This window comes from Protopterus annectens, chromosome 12.part0 (assembly GCF_019279795.1).
Source record: "Protopterus annectens isolate FY-2018-M chromosome 12.part0, PAN1.0, whole genome shotgun sequence".
NCBI classification, from domain to species: Eukaryota; Metazoa; Chordata; order Ceratodontiformes; family Protopteridae; genus Protopterus; species Protopterus annectens.
In genome coordinates, this window is record NC_056746.1 from 642,573,648 (window position 1) to 642,597,429 (window position 23,782).

General features: G+C 38.2%; 1 protein-coding gene across 2 annotated transcripts in view; it reads right to left on the reverse strand.

Moving 5' to 3' along the window:
• Positions 1 to 23,782, reverse strand: part of LOC122816758 (probable cytosolic oligopeptidase A) — a 907,285-nt gene that overhangs the window by 380,406 nt on the left and 503,097 nt on the right. The gene's annotated exons all lie outside the window — the stretch shown is intronic.

Sequence of the window (23,782 nt, forward strand, 5' to 3'; positions counted from 1 at the left end):
CAGGCTGTTTTTACCTCAGTCTGCTTTCACAGACTTGACCAGTTCCCTGATTTGCTTGACTAATGAGGGACATTTTGCTCTGTAGTGCACATTCCCTCTTAATTCTTAACAGGATTTTCTTTTTTTTTTTTTTTTTTGTTGTACGATATACTAATACCAGTGGTCCAACAGGGTGGCTATTTTTTGTGGTTTGACCTGGGGTTTTTTTTTGGTCTGGTACTGCAGATTCTATGCAGTTGTTTATATGGTTGTACAGGGCTTTTGTTCATATGTCTGCATGTGTTTCTTTGTTTTCTGGATTTGGGAGAGCTTGGAAACTAGCTATACCATCCCTTAATAGGGGGTATTTACCTTAGAGAAATTGTTAAAGTTTTTGGGGTTAGGTGGAGGGACTAGTTTTACCTTTTTTTCAGCACTCTCCCATATTTGTGAGTACCAGATCAAGGATATTTGTTCCCATAGTGGGACTGCAGACTAGCTGCTTCAGGATATTTGAATTTATACAATCAAGAAATCTTTGTACCTGTATGTTGGTGGCCATGTGTGCCTCCCTATTAATGGAGGGGTAGTTAAAATCACCCACGAGTATGGTATTGGGCTACATGGGGAGTGATTTTAGTAACTTTAGGTATGCTGTATGAGTTTCCTGGTTCATGATGGGGGACCTGTAGTTAGCAAGAATATGGTAATGGATTTTTCCCATGGTTAGTTGGACATGGAGTAGTTCAATAATGTCATATTGTTTGACCCATCATGCAGTGTATTATCTTTTACACAGATAGATACACCTCCACCTTTTAATCTTTTGTGTACAGTGGATAGTCGGAATGTATGAAAGGCATTCTAGCCATGCAGTGCCAGAGTGCTTTCCCTGGCTCTGAACCATGTTTCAGTAACTGCATGGATATCAGCATTCTCCAGGATCAGGAGAGCTTCCAGGGTGTGCAGTTTCTTGTTGACGCTCCTAGCATTAAGCAGTAACACCTTCAGCTTGTCCTGAGTAGCTTTTGTTATGTTGGAAGGTTTGTCTGTTTGGCAATGCCTAAAAAAGGAACTATGGGATGGATAATGTTTTTGTCCAATATCCAACTTCCTAGAGGTGATAGGTGAAGACTTTCCCTGGCAAGGCAGTGTGCCCTGTCAACCATGTCCTCCCAGGCTAACAAGTATTGGGCCCCTTTGGAATGACACCAGTAGCTAAGCCAATTGTTAAAGTCAATCATTTTCTGCTGGTATTGTGGCATCATCCTTGGAGATGGTAGAATACTGCTCAACACTAGGCTCATACCTGCCTGTGGGACATATTCTGAAAGCTCAATAATGTCTTTCTCTCTTTATAAAATTCAAGGAAGTACATCTAAGGTCATTCACACTCCTGTGGACTATGACTTTGTCATACTGGTATTTAGGGGTAAGTCACCTCAGTACTTGCATGATCTGGCGAATCCTGCCCCTGACAAGCAACTAAATGTAACCTTCCCCTTATCCAGCTTGGTAAGAGGGGGCATCAGCGTGTCTCACAATGGAGTCTCCTATGACCAGAATATTGGCAAGTGGAGTGTTTCACCTTATGGGCTTGGTAGTTGAGGCACAATAAGATGTGGCTTTATGTGTTGTGATGGGAATTGTCCTATCTGTGTACATGTGGCATTTCTGAGAACTGTGACGGAGAGGACTTTGAGGTCTGGGTAAGTGACATGTGAGCATTTCCACATATGTGGGTCTATGTGCGTGTTCCTTTGCAGGTGCAGTGAGTGATGTATGTGAGTTGCTGACAACCTGCTTGCTGCTTTTTTGTGTCTGTATGGGAGAGTCTAGCTTCAACTATCAATGTGTAACTACATCTCTTTTATTTATTTAGACATTTGTTGACTGGGTTAGTCTGATTGGGCAATAGCCCTTTTTCAGCGGAGACCCAAGGAGAAAAGCCCCAGCTTTACAAGTATAAAAATGCATTTGTGTAAATTACAGTTATAAAAATTATGAAAATTATACAAATTAAGTTACAAAACATAAAACAGAAAATACAAATTAATTGTATTGAAAAAATGTTTGAGGCATAAACAATGGATACATTTCAGGTAGAGAATTCAGACTTGTTTCATTCAAAATACTTTCAACGCATAAACAGTGGATACATTTCGGGCTATCGGTTACAATATATTAATACAGAGCAGAAATATCAGTAGAACAGCCTATAGAGGTCTATATTACCCCTCTATAGAAAGAAGGTAGTACAGGACGTAATGTAGAAGGAAAGAAAAACAGGTTATAGGGAGAAGGTAGGTGTTGTGGTGGGGAGGGTAGATTAAGCTGGGGTGAGACATAGGCAGGACCAAGAATTTAGCAGGTTATCGTTTAGAGATTTTTTTGAAGTGCTTAGTGTTAGATATGGTTCTTCAGCAGAGGGGGAGTTTATTACATGATTTAGCAACTGAGTGATTATACAGGAACTTGCCTATGTTTTTGCCAGGTTTGTAAATTTCCAAGAGGCATTGGTCGGAGCTCCGGAGAGTACAACTGGGAGTGTAGTAAGTGATGAGGTCTAAGAGAGCAAGACAGGCAGAGGGTATGTTTATGAGGTGAGTTAGGTGTAGCTGAGGTAGGAAGAGTTGATGTTGGAGTAAAGGCCAGTACAGGTTTTTCAAGGCCAGGCAATGGTGTGAGTGGTAGGGTAGATTTGCAGCAAATCTAGCATTTTATTGCAAGTGATTTCTAGTTTAAACATAAGACTGGATTGGATGTTGGTGAGGATAAGGACAGCATACAATAGGGTGGGAATTAGAAGGGCCTGAGCAAGAGATTGCTTAGATTCATTTGTGAGGTATTTATTATACCTATATAACATACCCAGTTTTTGGTGAGTCTTTCTGATTGTCTGGTGAATGTGGAGATCAAATTTTAGTTGATCATAGGTTCATAGGTGTGTACTAGGCTAATGGCCTTGGAGCCTTTACAAGCCTAGCCATAGAAGTGCCCTAGCATCGTGCCGCCTAATGTTAGTTCCCAGTGCCTCTATCAAGTACAGCCACTGGAGTGATCCCCGGGTGAAGTTTCTATTACCCATCCACTCATCAAGATTTCTCTTGAAGAGAGACAGCAAAGTGCTCTGCTTGACATGTATGGGAAGTCTATTCCAGAGCATGGGCAGTTTCTGGGTGAGGAACCTGTCCCTCCAGCACGTACTATTGATTGCGGCAATTAGGGTGAGGTCTCTGGAGCATGTGGTGCAGAGGGATTGGGATTATTGATTGTTACTTCAAGTAATTCAGTGAAAGGTTCTACTGAGATAGTTGTATTATCAAGGGAGGTGACAGTGAAGGTATACATACTGTATTAGTCTATTCGAGAATTAAGTGGTTGTCAGGGTAGATAAGCAATTGTTACATTGCCTCAGGATACCCATATCCACCAAACTTGATTGAGAGATAGCAGGAGGGCATTTGTAACTGGATGAGCGAAGTGTGCTTACTTGGTATAATATGTAGCTAACCTAACCTAACCAGTGATGCTGCCCAGCACCAAATAAGATGCTCCCTGAGTAGCAGTAGTCCTGGGTGCTATAATAATGTAACTAGCACAGTAAACTTTCACGGTACAATGAAAATAAGCAATATTTCCAGATGTTTGCATTGTACAATACAAAGGGTTAAACTTCATACCCAGTACTGTAGGAGTCTGGCTCTTCTTTGTTTTAAGAGTTTAATCAGATGATTGAAAGGGGAGTCTATAAAAAATTATTTGGTTTCTGTAAAATATTATTATCAGTGACCAGACAGCGTACCACTGTATCCGTTAATATTTATTTGTATTAGTACAAATTCTTGCCAAACAGTTAATACTGTAAGAGTTATTTCAATTCTATTATAACACAGCTCGACACATATACCTACAGACTGATGAACACTCAATCCAAAAACGTCACTAAAGAGTGAAACATACCGTCCAGTTTATATACTCTCTTAAATGTCAACCAATGTTATTTTTAATGTCCTTGTGATTTGTTCTTCTGGTTTCTGTTTGTGTCATGAAAAAGTCCATGGGCTATTTCTAGCCTGGACAGTTTCTTATGTCCTTCTTTGGTTAACAACAGCCCCTCTTAGATGGTGATATCCATCCAAACCCTGGCCCCAATACAAGACTTCTCAGTGACCCACTTAACCAAAAACCCCACACCACCTCTACCCCTACAAGTTCATCTAACTCCCTTCTGATAGCTCACCTTAACATCCGTAGCATTAACAATAAAATATCCCATCTTCATGCACTCCTAGATGTACACAAATTTGACATCTTCTGTATTACTGAAAATTGGCTTAAACCTTCAGCAAAAGAGCATGAGATTACCCCCCCAGGATATAACATCCTGAGAAAAGACCGTATTACCAAAAAAGGGGGGGGTAGCCATGTTTTATAAATCAGAACTCCAAGTATCGCCTTTCAATGTGCCACTTCCCACAAACTCAATTGCAGAAACCCTTTCAGCTAAACTTCAAATCAATAACTATAAATCCATCTATATAATCTGTTCCTATCTTCCCCCCGGTAACAATATCAGTACTCTAGAAAATATACTTAGTGGCCTATCTACCCACCTACCCCAGGAAACCATTGTATTAGGTGACTTTAATATAGACTGGGCTACCTGTAGGTCCCCCAATCCCATTAACCACATAAATCTTTATGGTTTCTCACAAATGATAACCACCCCTACTAGAATCCACACACAAAGTGGTAAGGAAACCACACTAGACTGGATTCTAATAAACAGTCACCCTACTACTTATAAACCAGGAACCCTTCCAGATGACATCAGTGACCATGCTCTAACCTATATAATTAAACAAAAACTTCATAGCCCCAATGCTACTAATTTCAAAACCTCCCGTTTAAAAAAAAAAAAACTTTCACCCTGAGAACTTCCAAACACAGCTGAAGGCATGTGACTGGTCACCACTGTTCCATCTTCAACTTGATGAAGCAGTCACCTACTTTAATACTAAATTCCTTCAAATCCTAGATTACCATGCCCCCTATCGCTCCTCCCGAATAAAGACCAAAACTGCCCATGGCTCACAAAACAAACTAGGCAAAACATCCTCCTAAGAAATAAAATCTAGGCCAAGTGGAGAGCTTCTAAAAGCCCTTCTGACCACCTTTACTTTAAACAATTAAGAAATGCCACCAAAAAAGAAATTCTGCTAGACAAAAAAAAACTTTTACCTCCATCTCCAACAAACCCACAAACAAAAACCACAAACTTTCTGGTAAGCTATGAACAAACTACTTCACCCAGGGCACTCCAAGTCTCCTACGCCATCAGGAATCACCCACAATAACCCTAAACTAATAGCAGATTCCTTTAACAACTACTTTATAGAAGCCATACAAACTCTAGCTAATACTCTACCACCCACTAGCTCCCTCCCACCTAATACCACAACATATTCAGTTCCTTCTTTTCACATACAACCAGTACCTACATCCCTCATTTGTAACCTTCTTCAAAATCTCAAGCCATGCACCCCTTCTGCTGACTGTCTACCAGCAGAATACCTGCAAATTGCAGCTAAAGCCATTGCCTACCCTATTTCTATCCTTATTAATAGAACTATTTCAGAAAGTAAAATCCCTTTTATATGGAAGGTCTCTCACATCATTCCTCTACATAAAGGTGGGACATCAACTGATATTTCCAACTTTAGACCAATCGCCCTACTCTCTCCTATAGCTAAAATAATGGAAAAATGCATCCACCAACAACTACTTGACCATCTTCTACACAATAACTTACTTGCCAACTGCCAACATGGTTTCAGACCATTCCACAGTACTTCAACTGCCCTGCTATCCTTTTCTGAATGTATAAACAAAAATCGTGACAATAACTCTCTTTCCTTCGCACTGTTTATCGACCTTTCAAAAGCCTTCGATATGGTCAACCATAATCTGCTTATTGAGGTACTAAAAGCCCATTCACTGGATGCACAGGCATTTCTCTGGATTTAATCTTATTTAGACAACCGACGCAGTCTTTTGGGACAATAAGCTTTCAACTCCCCTCCCCGTAAACATTGGAGTACCTCAAGGCTCTATCCTAGGCCCTCTTCTCTTTTCAATGTTTATTAATGACCTAAATACTAAAATTCCTCAAGCCACCTGCATACAATATGCTGATGATTCTACTTTAATCTGCTCAGCTAGGTCCTTAACCTCACTCCAGACCCTCACCCAATCTGTATTTCATACTGTGGAAAATTGGTTCATGCAACACTGCCTCCTCCTGAACCCCAAAAAACCAAAATTATTACTCTTTACTCCTACTCAAAAATCACCATAAATTCACTTCACAATAACCTCTAACAATGGAACCACCATATCCCCTGATACTACAACCCGTCTCCTGGGCATAACCATAGACAACAACCTTAGCTATGACAATCACATCAACACTACCATAAAATCAGTCAACAAAAAACTAGGTTCCCTGTATAGAATCAAACCCTTCCTTACACCAACAGCCAGAACCACTATAGCCTAGACTCACCTGATCTCTACCCTGTTCTATGCTGCTGCCATTTATACTAATCTTTCTAAAAACAACCTTAACAAACTTGCCACTAGCTATAATAACATAGCCAGATTTGCCACTGGCAACCCTTTCAGAACCCACCACTCTCTCAACCTCAAACAATTGGGATGGTTAGAACTGCAGCACCAACTACTTTGTCATCAACTTACCATAACCCAAAAGATACTTTACCACCCCAATAATACCCCAATCCTCACTAATCTGACTATCCTTTACAAAAACCTTTCAACTTTTCACTCAGCTAATAAGGTTCTAGTTTCTACTATTAAATCTAACAACAAAGCTGGGGACTCTCTATTCACTAACACTGTGGGAAAAGCCTGGAACCAGCTTCCAAGTGAACTTTCTACTCTCTCTTCCACACATCTTTTTAAAAAACATCTCAAAGAACATCTTAAAACTCACTGGCTTTGTCCCCGCACAAACCCTGACTGATTTTTCACTTTACCCATTCCTGCTCTCCCTTTCACCTCACTTCTCCAGTGTACTATGTTGCTCAAACCATTCAGTGTCCTTTTTACTGTACTATGTTTCCTACTTGTACTAACAAATAAACTAACCTGAAACCATCCTCTGTCCTAAAAAAAAAAAAAAAAAAAAAAAACTTTTTATAACTTTTTTATAAAATGTATTACTCTTTGTGTTTTTTTTCCATCAAATATTGTTTATTTTTCTGTATTTGATCTTAGTTCATTCCCCTCTAAATAACTTGGCACACAATATTTTATATATTTTTTCTTTTTCTCTCCCAAATATTCAAATATTGTTATTATCTGTACTTGATTATAGCTTATTTTTTTATATTAATATTGTATAATAAGTTTTCTGCCTATGCTTGGAGCTTTTCTACCCGGACCTCTACTGAAAATGGACATGTATCCAGTTAGACTAGCCTGGTCAACAAATGTAAATAAATAAATTAAATAATTTTCTTACTTGCTGTATTTGAAGACTTCACAAAAAGTCTCTCCACGTCATCTTTGCGTCACTTGAAGTGTCTGTATTTTATTTCATTTATTTCTACATCTGAAAGCTCACAGAAAGTCAACTTCCTTTTTTCTATAACAGGATGCCATTTACAGTAAGCCAACAGCTACATGTTATTAATATCTAAGCTGAACATTTACAAAAAATCTTTTTTTCACTTAACTGTTCTTGCAAAGCAAGCCAAATTATTTTGAAACCTGCTGTTTTTCTTTACTGCACACACAGTATAATTTTAGGGAAAAGCATTTTAATTTATACAATCTCTACCAGTTTCCTCAGCAAAAGAGGTCAAGTGAAGCCAAGAATCAGCCATTCCCTCTATAACATGATAAACACCATCTAACAAGTCTCTGCATTAATTATTTAATTTATGTATGCTTTTGTTGATTGGGTTAGTTCTACTAGGCTTAAAGCATATTTTAAGGAGAGTGCTGATTTTGTATGCAAACTCACTAAGGGAAATTTGGCCAGGGTACTAGGGAAATTCCCATACCCTTTTTGAATTGCTGGAGAATGTTCCAGTTAGAACAACAGAGTGGGAGAACTCCAACATGGAGAAGCGCAGTAAATTACAACATGATATAAATATTTATTGTTAAAAATTGTATGTAATGTAGAAGCAGATGAAGTATGAATTACTACAATAGATAAAAGAGGCCCTGATGATGAGACTTTGATTTGAAATCAAACAAATGAAGATAATGTGGCATCATTGGGAGATATTGTTGAGAAATGTGCTCAGCCTACCCTTCTGAAACCTGCTTCTGAACCACCTGTTGCTACTGAAGATGTGTCTGCCAATGTTCCCCTTACAGTAGCTGGAATACCTGATGCACTGACTACAAGAACTGTACAGCAAGGGAAGAGGGTCCCTGGTAGTGGATGAGTACAAGATAATGTAGCCACTAGTGAGGAAGGTGTTCCTGTTAAGGGAACTTTTGCTATAGCTTTGGAAAGCCAAACATTGCAGGTACTGTACAAACAGACTGAGAATAAGACCAGTTGTATGAAAATTCCCAACCTGTGCCATCAGGTGCTTAAACTGCCTTTGTACTCGGGTCACCTACGCAGTAATCAGAGCTGTATCTGTCTATGCCAGTAGAGCAGATTTCAAGCCAATATTTTTGAAAGAATATACTTTGATTGTTTTTCTTTTTCATCTATGTGTTTAATAACACATTCTGTAACATGGATTAAAGATGACAAGAATGTTTCAACTGGGGGTTGTGAAATCTGAAAAACGTTAAAATTAAAGATATTTCACTGGTACTTATTCTAAGAGTATCATTAATATTGAAGGTGCATGAAGAACTGTACAATATTGGGGACAGGAAAAGAATGGTTATTACTGTGGTATTGTAAGTGGTTGGTTGCTAACTGAAAAAAAAAAACATACACAATCTGGGACATAGGACATACAAAAACAAAATCAGTCTGTCACAATGTCCAAAATGTTCTAAAACAGGATATTCATTGTTTAATTGCATGGAAAAAAATATTGCAGAAATTATGGAAAATACAAACAACGTAGACAACTGTAGAATTATCAAAAGTAAAGGAAACTGACTTAAAACAAAATGAAAAAGAAGGCGGTAATATTACAGAACAAGAAAGTCAGTTTATTGAAAGCCTAGAGAAGGGGGCACCATTGTTAAAAATGATTTAGTGTTTTCTAATCACAACATATTTGATGTGTTGCAGACAGAGGAGAGTAGGAATACAGGCAGTGCATCTCTTATTGATAAAGCATCCACACCAGGGGGGACTTCAAGAAGGAAATTAAATGAGAGATCTGCCCTTGGTCAAAATCAGATAAAGGATAATTTTTCTTTTAGCTCTGAAAGTGAACAGTATTACACGTGAAGGAAGATGTTTTACAGTATTACAATGATGCAAACAACATGAACTAGAGACAAAGAACTCCACATTAATAAGTAAATGCAAAGTAGTATGGACAATGAGCTTGGACAAGTGTTCAGATACAACAGTGCTATTGGTAAATAATGGTACTGCATTATTAAATACCATAATAGGGAAAAGGGGATGATTTCTTGTTCCTGACTTGAGAGTTAATATACAACTTGTAAGATTAATATAAATGCATGCTCAAATGAGTGCCAAAGAAAGGGATGAATTATAAAAACAAATTAAAATAACTGATAATGGTAGAAATGGATATTGTTTTTCCTGGTGATACTAGCTGTAATCTCAGAAAAGACAGAAGGATGCCACAAAATATAAGACATAAAAAATATTAGAGGAGTTCTGGTAGAACTAAAACAGATTACTGTTTATATTCTGAAACACACACAGAACTGGAAAGTGATAGTAAAAGCACAAGCTTTTCTGATCATATGGCAATATGACCTACTTTGATAAAAAACAGACATAGTAAAAGATAGTTGAAGGATTAAAAAGTTAATAGATACATGTATGGCACCAATAATGTTTCACAGTGAAAGCATTTATGGTTTAATAATTCAGCTATGTGTCTGTTTTATTCAAACTGGAAAACATGGTGGATGCTGATGAAAGTTATATCTTAGGAATCAGAACAGTAGGTATAATTAAGAAATGCATGAATATGAAAGATTATTAAAACAATGATGTAGGCAAGTCAAAGACAGATATATTGATGACATAAATAAAGAAAGAATGAGGGTTATGATGCATAAAAAGGGTGATAGAAGGAACAAATAAATTATGTTTTGGAAAATGGCTTAAATAAAATGAAAGCAAGACAATGTCACTCACTGCTCGAGGGGAACAGTATGCCATCACAGTTAGATTATGGAAACTGCAGTAGTATATGTTAAACAAACAAATAAGAAGACGCACATGAATATACTTGGGATATAACAACATTAACTAAGGCATATAACAAGGTTTCAGAGCAAGATGTTGTGACAAACTTACCTACAGGTTTAAAAGCAGTTAATTTTAACACTGCATGGTCTGGTTGATATCGAATGTCATTTTCTTTTAGCCCCTTGGCCTGCTGAATTTCATCTCTCTGTGATCTATGAACCAGTTCATTCTTCATTGGACTAAGGGCCATCACTGGCCCATTTGATTGCCTGTGAGGTAACAGCTGATCACAGGGCCATCATCCTTATTGGTCTCAGGAGCTCTTAACACACCTCAGTAGCTTTTAATGGATGCTAGTGCTCCTAGACTACAGGGAAGGAGTGCATGAGCATCACCATGTGTTTACACCCTGACCTATGTGGCTATGCCATGGCAGCACGCCCAGACTGTACCACCCACAGCTCCCACTGGGTGTCACCCTAACAGCGATCCAAGCCACATGCCTCCCTGAATGGGAGACATGTATGCAACTCACTCCCATTCTTCTGTTCTCTACCTAGTAGTCAAACAAAGGTCATCTGGGTCACAATTAGGGATTTATTCCTCTCTCAGGCAGGTGTCAAGTACTGAATATAATTTTTAAAGAAAACAATGGGTGAAGATGGTGCCGTTCAAAAACAATGAACTGTTACAAAACTGGATGCAAAAAAAGAAAATTTGTGCAGAGGCACTGAAATTTCTTTGGAAAAGGAAATAAAACAGTGTTTATGAACTAGGATCCAGTTACATTATGTAACAAATTATAAATTAATGAGAAAAATAATTCTAAGAAGCTTTAAATTGTTGGTCATTTTCTTTATGCCCCCCCACCTTCTTCCCTCCTCTACTCAGACTCTCAATCCAACTATTCTTAAATTAACTGCCATTACTGCTAACCTCAGTCTGATTAAGTTAGTCGACTTTGCTTAAGTTTTAATAATTTGATTGTCCACTTTGTTACAACTTTTGTTATTAAATATCGATAAGCTACTTTAACTTTGCAACCCATTAACTGTTATACTGTTTACAATTATTGTCTAGTTACTGTATTAATGCCAACAGCCACTCATGTTGTATGTCATTATCTCTGATTTGTATTACATTTACTCATGTACAAATTGTGGTGCTTTTCTCCCCGGGCATCCGCTGAAAAAGGACCTGCATCCAGTCGGAATTTCCCAGTAAACAAATGTAAATAAATAAATAAATTTAAACAAATACAGCTGACAGTGTTAAAGGCACGTAATCTAAGATGTTAATAATTTCAAAACAGTACACAATATTTTTAGAAACGAAAGGGTAAAATTATAGTACTTGATGCTGAAAAAGCATACATTTGTGTCATTTACAAATGTGGGAAATCTTGTAAGAATAAATTATGTAATACAGATTATACATTAATGACAAAGATAATTAAAAAAAGCTGGAAAATGTTTCTCAGTTGACAGTGTCAAAGGCAGACAATCTAAGACGTTAATTAATTCAAAACAAGTAATATATAATATTTCTAGAAAGAAAGAGTAAAATTGCAGCACTTGATGTTGAAAAAGCACACATTGGTGTTATTTCCAAATGTGGAAAATCTTGAAATAATGTGGGTTGAATGGTAAAATTAAAATTTTTTATAACATTGTTTTTAAACATTGTATTTTTAAAAAACGACACAGGTACAACTAAAATAATAGGGAAAAACATATTTGCTTTATTATTTCTGTGAAGTATACATACAGTTTTTCTTTTAACAATTTCCATTCACCTTAACATTACATAAACTGCTCAGTTCTTGCCTTCCTTTAAATTTCAGTCCTCCTCCTCCTCCTCCTCAGCATAATTCAGCATATACTCTTTCCACAAATTCAATTTATTTTTATGTACTTTGCCTATTACTTTTTCTAAAGATATCACCTCCACTTCTTTATCTCCTTTACAATATTTAGCACTTCATTTACAGTTGGTTTAGATTCTAATTTCCATTTTCTACTAATTGCTTTTATGGCAGCCAATAGCATTTAACTCAGTAAATGCTCATTATGTCTGAGCAATTAAGATCCTATAAAAGAGCTCAAAAGAAGAATTTATGTAGTTACAGCCATATGCTCCTCCAACATTTCTGACAAAGCACTCAACAAAAGATTTTTTTTATATATGCCAACTACTGTTACCCCAAAACATGTTCCCAATTACCTCTCTTTTTCCCGTTATACATCCAGCACTTGCTATCTACCCGAGGGGAAAAAACATGTAAAATTGGCTCTAAATATAAAAGGCAATATACAAATACCTATACAGACATTTCCAGACAAAAATCTTAAACCTTCTGGACTTTGTTGTATACTTTGGGAGCCATACATACAACCTCCCATTGTTGGTTTGTATATTGCCTTTCCATTCTCTTTTCCCAATATTTTCTAACCTCTTCTGATTGATTCTTTTAGTTATTATGCAATATTTACATATCCTACTAGTTATCACATTTTAACATCAACTTCTATTCATCTAAAAGTCTACCAGAGCTGGCCCTTCCTTTAACAATCCCCTGTCCCCTCCTCTTTGCCTATACACTGCTTCCAGTCCCTGGTAGGAAAGGTAGTCTCTAACCTGCAGTCCAAATATCTGCTTGGCCTCAAGCCACTCTATTTTTTTACACTCTCAAGTTATTTGCTCCCCAAACCTTGGCTTATCTGCTAATTTCCTCCAGTAAATTCCAGTCACCTCTTGCCTACTTTCTGTACTCAAGCTTGCTTTCATCCCCGTTGATAAAATTTCCCCTCTCCATTCCAGTGTTGGCTCAGTTTTAGTATACGTCCTGCCACTTTATATTTATAATATTCTGTAAGGCTGTTGACAGTCTGCTTATGGATTATCTAAAATCCTACTTTATTCTTAGTTACTGAACTCCCCCCTTTCATCATCACTCCTTTCCACTTACATTTATAACCCACAAATGAAGGCAGTGTGTGAAAACAGCATGGTCAGTCTTTCAGTTACTTGACAGCTTGGTGAACCAATGACTGTTCAAAATAGAGAAGAATGCCCAGTCCTATAGATGTATTATCATTTTTAATGGCTAAGAATGCATTTGTGACTTTAACTAGTAAGTTTCATACATGCAGTACTGGTGCTCATAACGCATATTCACTCATCTTTAGTTTTATCACATGCAGACAGTTGCATTACATTAGCAAAGAATACACTAGATTGTAGAAGCACTTGCTTGATTTAGAAAGTTATATAATGTTACCTTAACATTAACAAGCAAAAAAAGTACAGGTTTTACTAAACAGGTAAAGGTTGAATATTAGCATTTTCAGTGTCAGAAAGTAATACACTAAGTGCTAGAGCTGGAAGGTAGGAAAATATTTATCAGTAGCAGAATGATATTTTAGCAGATAATTAAGAGAAGAGTGTCTCTGTACTGAACTTTTCCGCAGTTGCTTAAAAAAACTTCATTTGATTAATCTTTTTTTTCCTTGGGAAAATAAATCTATTTTAGTCAGCTTTCACTTTTCCAGAAGAAATGGAAACCTTTCTTCAAAACATTATGATAGCCATGCAGAGATTTCCAGACAAAAAAAATTCATACAAAAATGAGTATAATATTTAATAAAATGGAAAAATCAGGTTAAGTTTGATAAATCTTCTCAATTAGCATTACTAAATTTGTTTTGGGATTTTTTTAATTATTAGATAAGAAAATTCCTTTCTAAGACCATAAATATTTGAAAAATATGACAAGCTATGTCATGTATAAGGTTTAACATAATATATATGGGTGAAATAATAATTATATAACGTTATGGAAATATTGACTCAATGTTTAAAAACAGAAGCACTGGTATGAAAGACACTATTATTAGGAATATTCCTTTATAGACTGTTGGAAAAACGTTCATATGACTATAAATATGGGTTTAAGGAAAACAAAAAAGAAATTATGTACTCACCAAAATGTTCCATGTTTGTTGTCCATCTTGCCATTCATTCTTACTGGTTGGGTTTGGAGCCCGGCCGCATACTATAGCTCGAATTCTTTCACTTGGCTCATGGCTGAGCACCTATCCCATCATGCAGTGTGTGAATCCCCAGATCTTGTTCGCTGCTAACCATAGCCATATGTGTACACTAGTCCTATAATAAAGGGTACTTAAAAGGGAAGAAAGTCAGAGGAGCTCCTTGTCCAAGGAAAGAAATCCTCCAGGTTCTCTAGAGGTCTTAGGCAGGGGAAGGTGGGAGGGATCATAAGAATGAATGGTGAGATGGACAACAAACATGGAATGTTATGGTGAGTACATAACTTCTTTATGTTATGTTGTCCTATCTCGCCTTCATTCTTACTGGTTGGGACAGTGTCCCTAGCACCATATTCTCTGGGTGGCTCATGGGAGTACACTTTTCAGCACAGTGGAACCAAAGGAGGCCCTGTCCCTAGAGGCCAAATCCATTTTGTAATGAGTGATAAATGTGTGAGGTCTTGCCCACGTAGCAGCGGCACAAATACTGTCCATTGATAGTTTAGCTAGATAAGCAGATGACATTGCCATGGCCCTAGTAGAGTGACCCATGACTTTGAATGGTAGTTGTCTGTTATTAGAATTGTAAATACAGGTAATACAATTTGAGAGCCAGTTAGAGAGTCAGACTTGAGACTGGCATGCTTTTTTTGACTTCTGAAAAGGAAACAAACAATTGATCAGACTTCCTAAAATCTTTGGTTCTATGTAGACAGAAGCAAAGTTGTCTATGCACATCTAACTGGTGTAGCTTGTATTCTGCCTTGTTGCCATGATTAGGGAAAAACACTGGCACCTCAAGAGACTGATTTAAGTTATTTTGTAAACACACCTTAGGTAAAAATTATGGGTTTGTCTGGAGAGATACCCTATCCTTACAGAAGATTTAATAAGGAGGTCTGATTGATAAAGCTTGCAATTCCAAAACTCTTCTTGCAGAGGTAATATCAGATAAAAAAATTGTCTTCCAGGATAGAAATTTCAGGCCACAAGATGATGAGGGTTCAAAAGGGGGTAAGGTCAGATATGTCAGAACAAAACTCAAGTCCCATGGTGAGAGTGGTTCTTTAATGGGGGGTCTTAATAAGTAGGTACCTTTTAAAAAAGCTTTACATAATCTGTGGATCAAGTTCAAAGTTTCGTCACTTATATGCAAATTTGAGATTGCAGCTAATTGCACCTTGATAGTAGCTGCCGCTAAACCTTGTTGATAAAGCTCTGATAGGAACTAAAGAATAGAAGAGACTGGGGCAGAAAAGGGATCGATATTTTTAATATGTGTCCAGAGTGAGAACCTTTTCCATTTGCTAGAGTATGCTTCCTAGTTGTAGCTTTGTGCAAGGATACCAGGATGTGTTTAACTACTGGCATAAAATTGTGAAGCCTGATTAAGTTGGGAACTGGAGCAGCCTTGCCGTCAAACTGAGGGTTTGGAGGGAGGGATGGAGGGTTTCAAACATATGAGTCAGAAGGTCTCGAACTAGGTCCAGAGTCCACGGTTCCTCCTGAAGATGTGGCCGGAGGAAGAGATACCAAATCTGATGAGGCCAGTATGAAGTGATGAGAATTATCCTGCTTCCCAACGAGCAGGCTTTCTGAATGACTTGTGGTATTAGGGGGAATGGGGGAAATGCATACAGTAGTCCCGAGGGCCAATGGTGAACAAGAGCATCCCTGGGTGACTCCCCTGGAGGGGGGATTAGGGCAAAATAGCTGCTGCATTTGGCATTCATGGGTTTGGCAAATAGGTCGCAGCAAAGCTGGCCCCAATTCCAGAATATCCTTTCCGCTATCTCTTTCTTTAGGGACCACTCATGAGGCATCAAAATTGCTCTGATCAGCCTGTCTGCTATCACACTGGACTTCCCTGGGATGTGCGTTATCAGAAATGTTGGGAGGAGATTGCCCATTGCCATACTCTGAGACCCTCATGGCAAAGGGGGGGGGGGACTTCCTCCTTGCTTGTTTATGTACCAAACCACTGACATATTGTCTAACTGAATTGCAATTGTTCCTAGTGGAAGAGTCCTGAAGTGCTTGCAATGCCAAGAGCACTGCTCTCATCTCTAGAACATTGATATGCAAATGGGTCTCGTGTTCCTGCTATGTGCCTTGGACCGTCCTCTCCACATAATGCCTCCCCACCTTATCTGGGAGGCGTCCATGGTCACTGTTGACAGAGGTTGTTGTGGAGAAAAGGGTCGACCTAACGTGGCATGACTAGAAAGGAGCCACCATCGTAGATCCTTCTTGCATGACTCTGTAATTCTGATCTGGTGGGACATGGGAAGTTCTTGTAAGGACCACTGAGAAAAGAGAAGCCAATGAAGAATTCTCATGTGCATCCTAGCTAATGGAACTAGGGTTATCGTTGATGCCATCGTTCCTAGAACTTTTAGGACTGTTTTCATTTTTACTTTTGTCTTTGGCAGGAGATCAGAAATTTGTTGTCTGGGTACCAAAACTCTATGCTCACAAGCCAAAAAGGCAGGTTTCCCTAAATTTATTGTTATCCCTAATTGAGAACAAATTTGTAAGGTTTGGTCTCTTAACTGTTGTAATAGATGCTTGGTGGTGGCAGTCAGGAGCCAGTCTAGATAGGGAAACACCTGGATTCCTAGCTGCCTCAAGTGAGTTGTGACTATTGCCATGCATTTGGTGAACACTCTGGGGGCTGTGCTGAGACCAAAGCGCAGAGCTCGAAACTGATAATGACTGGCTCCCTGCCGGAAATGTAAGTGACTCCTTGATGGTCTGTCCATTTTTATTTGGTAGTACGCATCTTGGAGGTCTACTGAGCACATCCAATCATCTTTCTCTAAAAAGGGAAGAACTGACTGCAGTGTCACCATTCAGAACTTGAACTTCTTTACAGATTCGTTTAGTCTGCTGAGATCCAATATGGGTTTGCAGTCCCCTGTTCTTTTTGGCACTAAAAAGAATCTTGAGTAAGTTCCGAATCCTATTTGGTCTGCGGGGACTTCTTGGATGGCTCTTTTGTCTAGCAACGTTTGAATCTCTATAGTTGCCTGTTCCCTTAGACTGGGTGGAACATCCGGGATCCTTTGGAGTTGTGGGACAGGGAATGGAATAACCTCTGGATATTATACTTTGTACCCACTTGTCTTTTGTGATATCTTGCCAGGCTTCTGGGTACAAAGATAATCGCCCCCAACTGCCTCCAGAGTAGGACAGATGGGCCTCCTTTCAGGAGCGCTGGAAAGGTCGGCCGTGAAAGGAATCACAGTCACCCGGATTTTGTGGACCCACTCTGCCTCGTGGATGGCGTCTATCATTATTGCCTCCCCCTCTGCCCCTGAGGAAGGATTCACCTCGTGCATGCTGAAAAACTCAGTGGGATTTCTTGAACCACATCTTTCCATCTTTCTGACGCTTAGGATAGGGACTGGAAGGGACGGAAAAACATACTTCAATGGCAGAGAGAGTTTTTCCTTCCTGCTCACATCTGGTGAGTGTGTCTTTGACTTTTGGTCCAAAGAGTGAGGAACCATCAAAAGGGGCATTGACAAAGGTAGACTTAAAAGGTTCCTCAAAATTACACAAGCACATCCAGGAGTGCCTACTTAGGGAAACTCCTGAACCCACTGCCTGCTCGCTACATCCGCTGCATGGGAAATCAGCCTCATGGAGGAGTTAACTATGGAATTTAAGTTGGACAGCTGAGAGGTCACTTTGTCTGAACCCCCTGCAGCTAGTGAACCTTGGAAAGTATCTCCTAACTCCTTCAAGAGATCTTTTTGTAGCCTAGTGAAATGAGTAAGGTAGCTCAGCAATCAAAGGGTAAAATGCACGGACGAGAAAATATGCTTCCCATATCTGTCCTTCATTCAAGACTGCTTGTTCGGTGGATGGACAGATGAGGACATTTCAGAGAGTTCCTTCTTGGTGGCTGCTGCCCCCACCATAACAGCTACACTAATGCCTTTAGTAAGAAAGTCTTTTTCTGCTGGAGCTGTAATGAATTTGTTCGGATTCCTAGGGACTGGTTCCATAGTGTCTGGTGACACCCATGCCTTTCGACTAACCAATTCCATTAGTTCATCAAAAGGCGGAGACACCCAGGAGGCTGAAGGTTGAGATCCGAAGCCCTTCATGTACACAGACTGCTCATCGGAAGGGTTAATGGGCTTCCAGCTGCCTCTCTGTTTCAGGGTTTCTAAGATATCTGCAAAGCAGATATCTTCAGAGGGTGACCGTGGGGATGCTTCTGACTCCTCAAGATCAGTGTCTGAGGTGACTGAATCCTCCTGCATGATTTCTTCAGAGGAACCTCCTCAAAAGGGTATTCTGTGGAGGTCTTGGGAGAGTGGGACTTGCCCTATGGGGGCTACCTGAGGCCCTGAATCTCCGCTGTCTTAAGGATGGGATGGTGTCAAGACAGACGCCGGTGCCTTAGGGGGAAGACTACCAGTAACCCTTGTGTAGAGCTGTAGGAGGGGACAGCACACTCATCAGCTCGAAGGCAGGCCTATCCCTGGCTCTGAGGATGCCCCCAGTTCCGAAGAAGTAGAAGAAATCCCTGGCTCCAACGAGACCGGCTCCAAGCCCGATGTAGGAGCCGAGCTCACCTGTTCCGAAGCCCTGAGAGGTAAGCTTGGAACCGAGGAGACTCTGGTCTGAGCATCACCCCCCCAGAACCGACCGGAGAGCTTCAGCTCCTAGACACCCCAGAAGGATGGGTCTCAGTACCGAAGATTCTACAGAAAACGGTACTTGGCACTCCAGCTCTGAAGATTCAGCTTGGCTCAGAGGAGGAGAAATCAACATGGATGAAAGAGTCTTAGTTGGCTCCGGAACTGGTTGGGTTGGAGCCAAAAATAATTTACCCAGCGCCGGCGACTTCAGAAGTCTTCGCAACACCCTATCCACATCATCATCCGATAAGCTTCTAGAGGACCTGGAGGAAAGGGTAGGTGAGTGAGAGCTCTCCAATATGGGAGATCTTAAGGTAGGAGAGACCGGTATTAACTTAGTGGACCAGCTCTAAAAGCTAGTCTATTTCGGCTCCAAAAGCTGTGGAGCCGAAGGATTTGACTTGTCCAATTCCATGATCTCTCTCTCTCTTACACATATATATATATATATATATATATATATATATATATATATATATATATATATATATATATACATTTCAATCCTGATCAATCACATGCCGATCAGAGCGACATGCGATAGCGAATGTTCAGTGTTTTAGCTTAAATAAGCCAATCATGCCCACACTCACATGCATACAACACTGCACTGCCACTTCCTAAACCATGGTAGGCTTGATTAGATTTTCTTAAAAAAAAAATGTTGTGTTTGGCGTGTGTTTATGTTTTAATGTGTTAATGTGTGTCGTGAGAATATGTGTCATATTGACATATATATATATATATATATATATATATATATATATATATATATATATATATATATATATATATATATATATATATACATGGGTCTACAGACTGTGACCAATTCACTGAAAAATCACTTCACTGAAAACTCATTTCACTGAAACTCATTTTGTTGAAAGTTATACATGGCCTTTTCCCCACTGTAGTGTGATCCTGGAGTTAGTATATATATAGTAAGGGGGGGTGTGGGGTTTTCTGGAAAGAGTTATTCATTGCACTTGTAAGTGTCCATCTGTATGCTTTAAAACATTTCCCCCACACCCTCTCTTACTTTATATACTAACTCCAGGATCGCACTAGAGTGGGTAAAAGGCCATATATAACATTTAGCAAAATGACTTTCAGTGAAATGAGTTTTCAGTGAAGTGAGCTTTCAGTGAATTGGTCACAGGAAACTGACTTTCAGTGAAATGAGTTTTCAACAAAATGAAGTAGACCCATATATATATATATATATATATATATATCTATATATAGATATATATATCTATATATATATATATATATATATATATATATATATATATATATATATATCTATACCTATACATATATATATATATATCTATATATATATATATATATATATCTATATATATATATAGATATATATATATATATATATATATATATATATATATATCTATATATATATATATATATATATCTATATATCTATCTATATATATATATATATATATATATATATATATATATATATATATCTACACACACACACACACACACACACACACACACACACACACACACACACACACACTATCGACAACTTCTCCTCTGGTTATTAAAAATATAACAGACCTGTGCACAAAACTGAAGGAACTAAAACTGCTTTTATCTTACTATCCATATCCACAGACAAGCGCTTCCAGTTTTTCATCTGTTGTATTCTCTTTTGATTAGCCTCTTCCCACATATCATTTAATGCTATAACAGAATCCTTTTTAATTCATACTCCTAAATACTTCATTTAATAATGACCCATAAATATGAGTATTGCTGAACCAATTCATGTGTGGGCACATAGTTTGTAGCTATAGCGTTTGTTTTATCTTTATTTATTTCATATCCCAAAAAAAAAAAAAACAAAAACAAAACTGTCTCTGAATGTTCCACAACACTGAGATGTCCTTTTCTGGTTTGATCAGGTATAAAATAATATCATCTGCACATAAAATAAACTTTTCTTGAACACCATACCAATTATATCCCTGAATTTCTAAGTCCCTTATTTTTTTTGCCAATAGCTCTAAATACAACGCAAATAAAGGGGAAAGAGGACACCCCTGCCAGATCCCTATGTTTAGACACAACTTATCAGTGAGGAACCCTTCCACTTTGATTTCTGCCTCCAGTCCATCACATATCCTTCTAATTAGCCTTATTATTGTATCAGGAAATGCAGATGCTTCCATTATCCTACTCATAAAATCCCAGCTTACTCTGCTGAATGCTTTTTATGCATTAAGGCCCACCAACAACAGTGGTATTTTCTTATATTATGCTTCCCACTGGATCATTTTTCTAATAACCTTGTCAAATTTTTGCCTTCCCTCCAAAAAAACACAGTGCTCCATAACGTATCAATTTTGACATCACCTTTGCCATTCTTTTAGCATTACAGTCATAAACACTTTATAATCATGGTTTAGAATTGAAATGTGCTTATATGAAGCTGAATCTGATGGATCTTTACCGTATTTAGGTATTACAGCCACCAGAGCTTTTTTTCCAGGATGCTGGTGCCTCCCCTCCTTTTAAAATGCTGTTACACAAAACCTTCCAAATCTTTATCACTTTCTTCCCTCCTAGCTTCCAAACTTCCAGTGGAATATCATCTATTCCTGGAGACTTTCCTGCAGATTGATTATACATCACCATTTTTGCCTCATCACCTCCTATCTTAACTGTTAATTGTTGAGCCTCATCTCCCTCTAACCTTGGCATATTTAAATCTTCCAGTCTTGCGTTATACAAATTTTCATACAATTTCTGAAATATCACTAATAACTCTTACAAGATCTCTGGTTATTTTTCTTGTTAAAGGCTCCCTAAGTTTGGCAACAACCATCTCTACTTTCTGCAGCCTAAGTCATTCTGCCAAATGTTTTTGTGCTCTGGTGTTATCAAAAAAACAGCTGCTTAACAGCAATCTTTCTAAACTCAGGCATATTATCCAGATACTCCCTTATTTTCTATTCAGCACTCTGGAATTGTGCCTATTATTCTTGTTTGAGATTCCCCTTATTCTGCAATACTTTAAACTTTGTCAAGACTTCTAAATAATTTTTGTTACTGTTTAACAAGATCACTTTTTCTTTTATATCTACCTACTTTTAAACTCCACTATCATTTTATCCACCTCACTAGCTCTAACTTCTGGAGTACTTTCTATCTCCCTAATAACTCCCAAATAATTTCCACTACCCATTCTTTAAATTAATCTCCTTTTAACAGGTAGGTAGGGAAGTGACATTGTCTCATCTTTACTTCATTACCCTGCATTTTTATCTTAGTAATTATTGGCACACGATATGAAATATTTATTTAATGTGTGTCAAAGTTCTTAATTAAATGCACAAGTTCCTCTGAAATATAAGTTCTGACAACCATGGGGAATAATATGTAAATTATCTGTGAGCTCTACTACTGAGTCTCTACTACAGGATTCACATCTTCCATACCAAATATTTTCATAAATTTCTTCAAAAATATACCCTCTTTTGTTATAGTTTCTCTTTCAGGCCCCCCCAGACACATTCTCATTGCTATAAATCAAACTGAAGTCCCCACTCATAACTAATATTCCCTGCTGAAAGCTGATTATTTTCCCAATTTTTTTTAGCTCCATAGTATCAGTTTTAGGTGGAATATAAATACATGCTAATGTAATCCACATCCTTTGCGGTAGCCCTTTATTACCACAAATATACCATTATTATCTTTTTTTCCTCGTCTACCAGTATTTGAGCTCCTCTAGCAATTCAAATAAGTACTCCTCTTTTCCTTTGTCCCTGATATTCTGCTGAATACCCATCCTGGAATCCTTTCTTTATCAAATTTACATGCTTCTTTCCACATGTGTCTACTCTAGCATTGCTATTTGCACTCTGCATTTCTTAATATAACTAGATTTTCTTTTCATTTTGTGCATATCCATTAGACTATTCACATTCCAAGACAATAGGGAGTGTCACCATTATGGTAAGATGTCATTATTCCCACCTATTATGCATGTCAGCTTTTTTAAATGTCTATTTCCAGCTTTTGTGATACATGCACACAGAAATGTTTGGCAGCTTAATCCTATATAGATTTTTTATCATCAACATTGGAACCTAAGTCACATTTTACAAGACTTTTTGTTTTAATAAAAACCCTCAAACAAAAAACCAAACACACCCCAAGAACACTGCCATAACAACATAATACAAACACACATAACTATGTACATCTTCAAATAATGAAGTTTATCCCTCCTAATAGGAACACCTGTCACATACAGACAGCTGCTAACAAGGGCCTTAACTAACCTGAAATTAAGGTTATCCACACTAAGATGCATGTTACTGCCTGTGCTTCTACTTAAACTAATTGGTGTTGGAACTTTTTTATCTTTATTCCTCACTCAGATGTGAAAACAACTTGCATGCTTTCAGAAAACATTAACTTTTAGCCTTGAAAAAAACAGAGTTCTGGCTTTTTACTGTCCTATTATTAGTGTGTCTTCATGGAATGTAAGAGGAAAAATGTAATCCTCTGCTGCAGCCTGAAAGAGAATCTGAAACATTCATGGCCGGCCTTAGGCATAGGCGAACTAGGCGACCGCCTAGGGCGCCGTGCAGGCCGGCCTCAAAAGGGCGCAATTCACGGATCATCGAGTTAATAAAAAAAAAAAA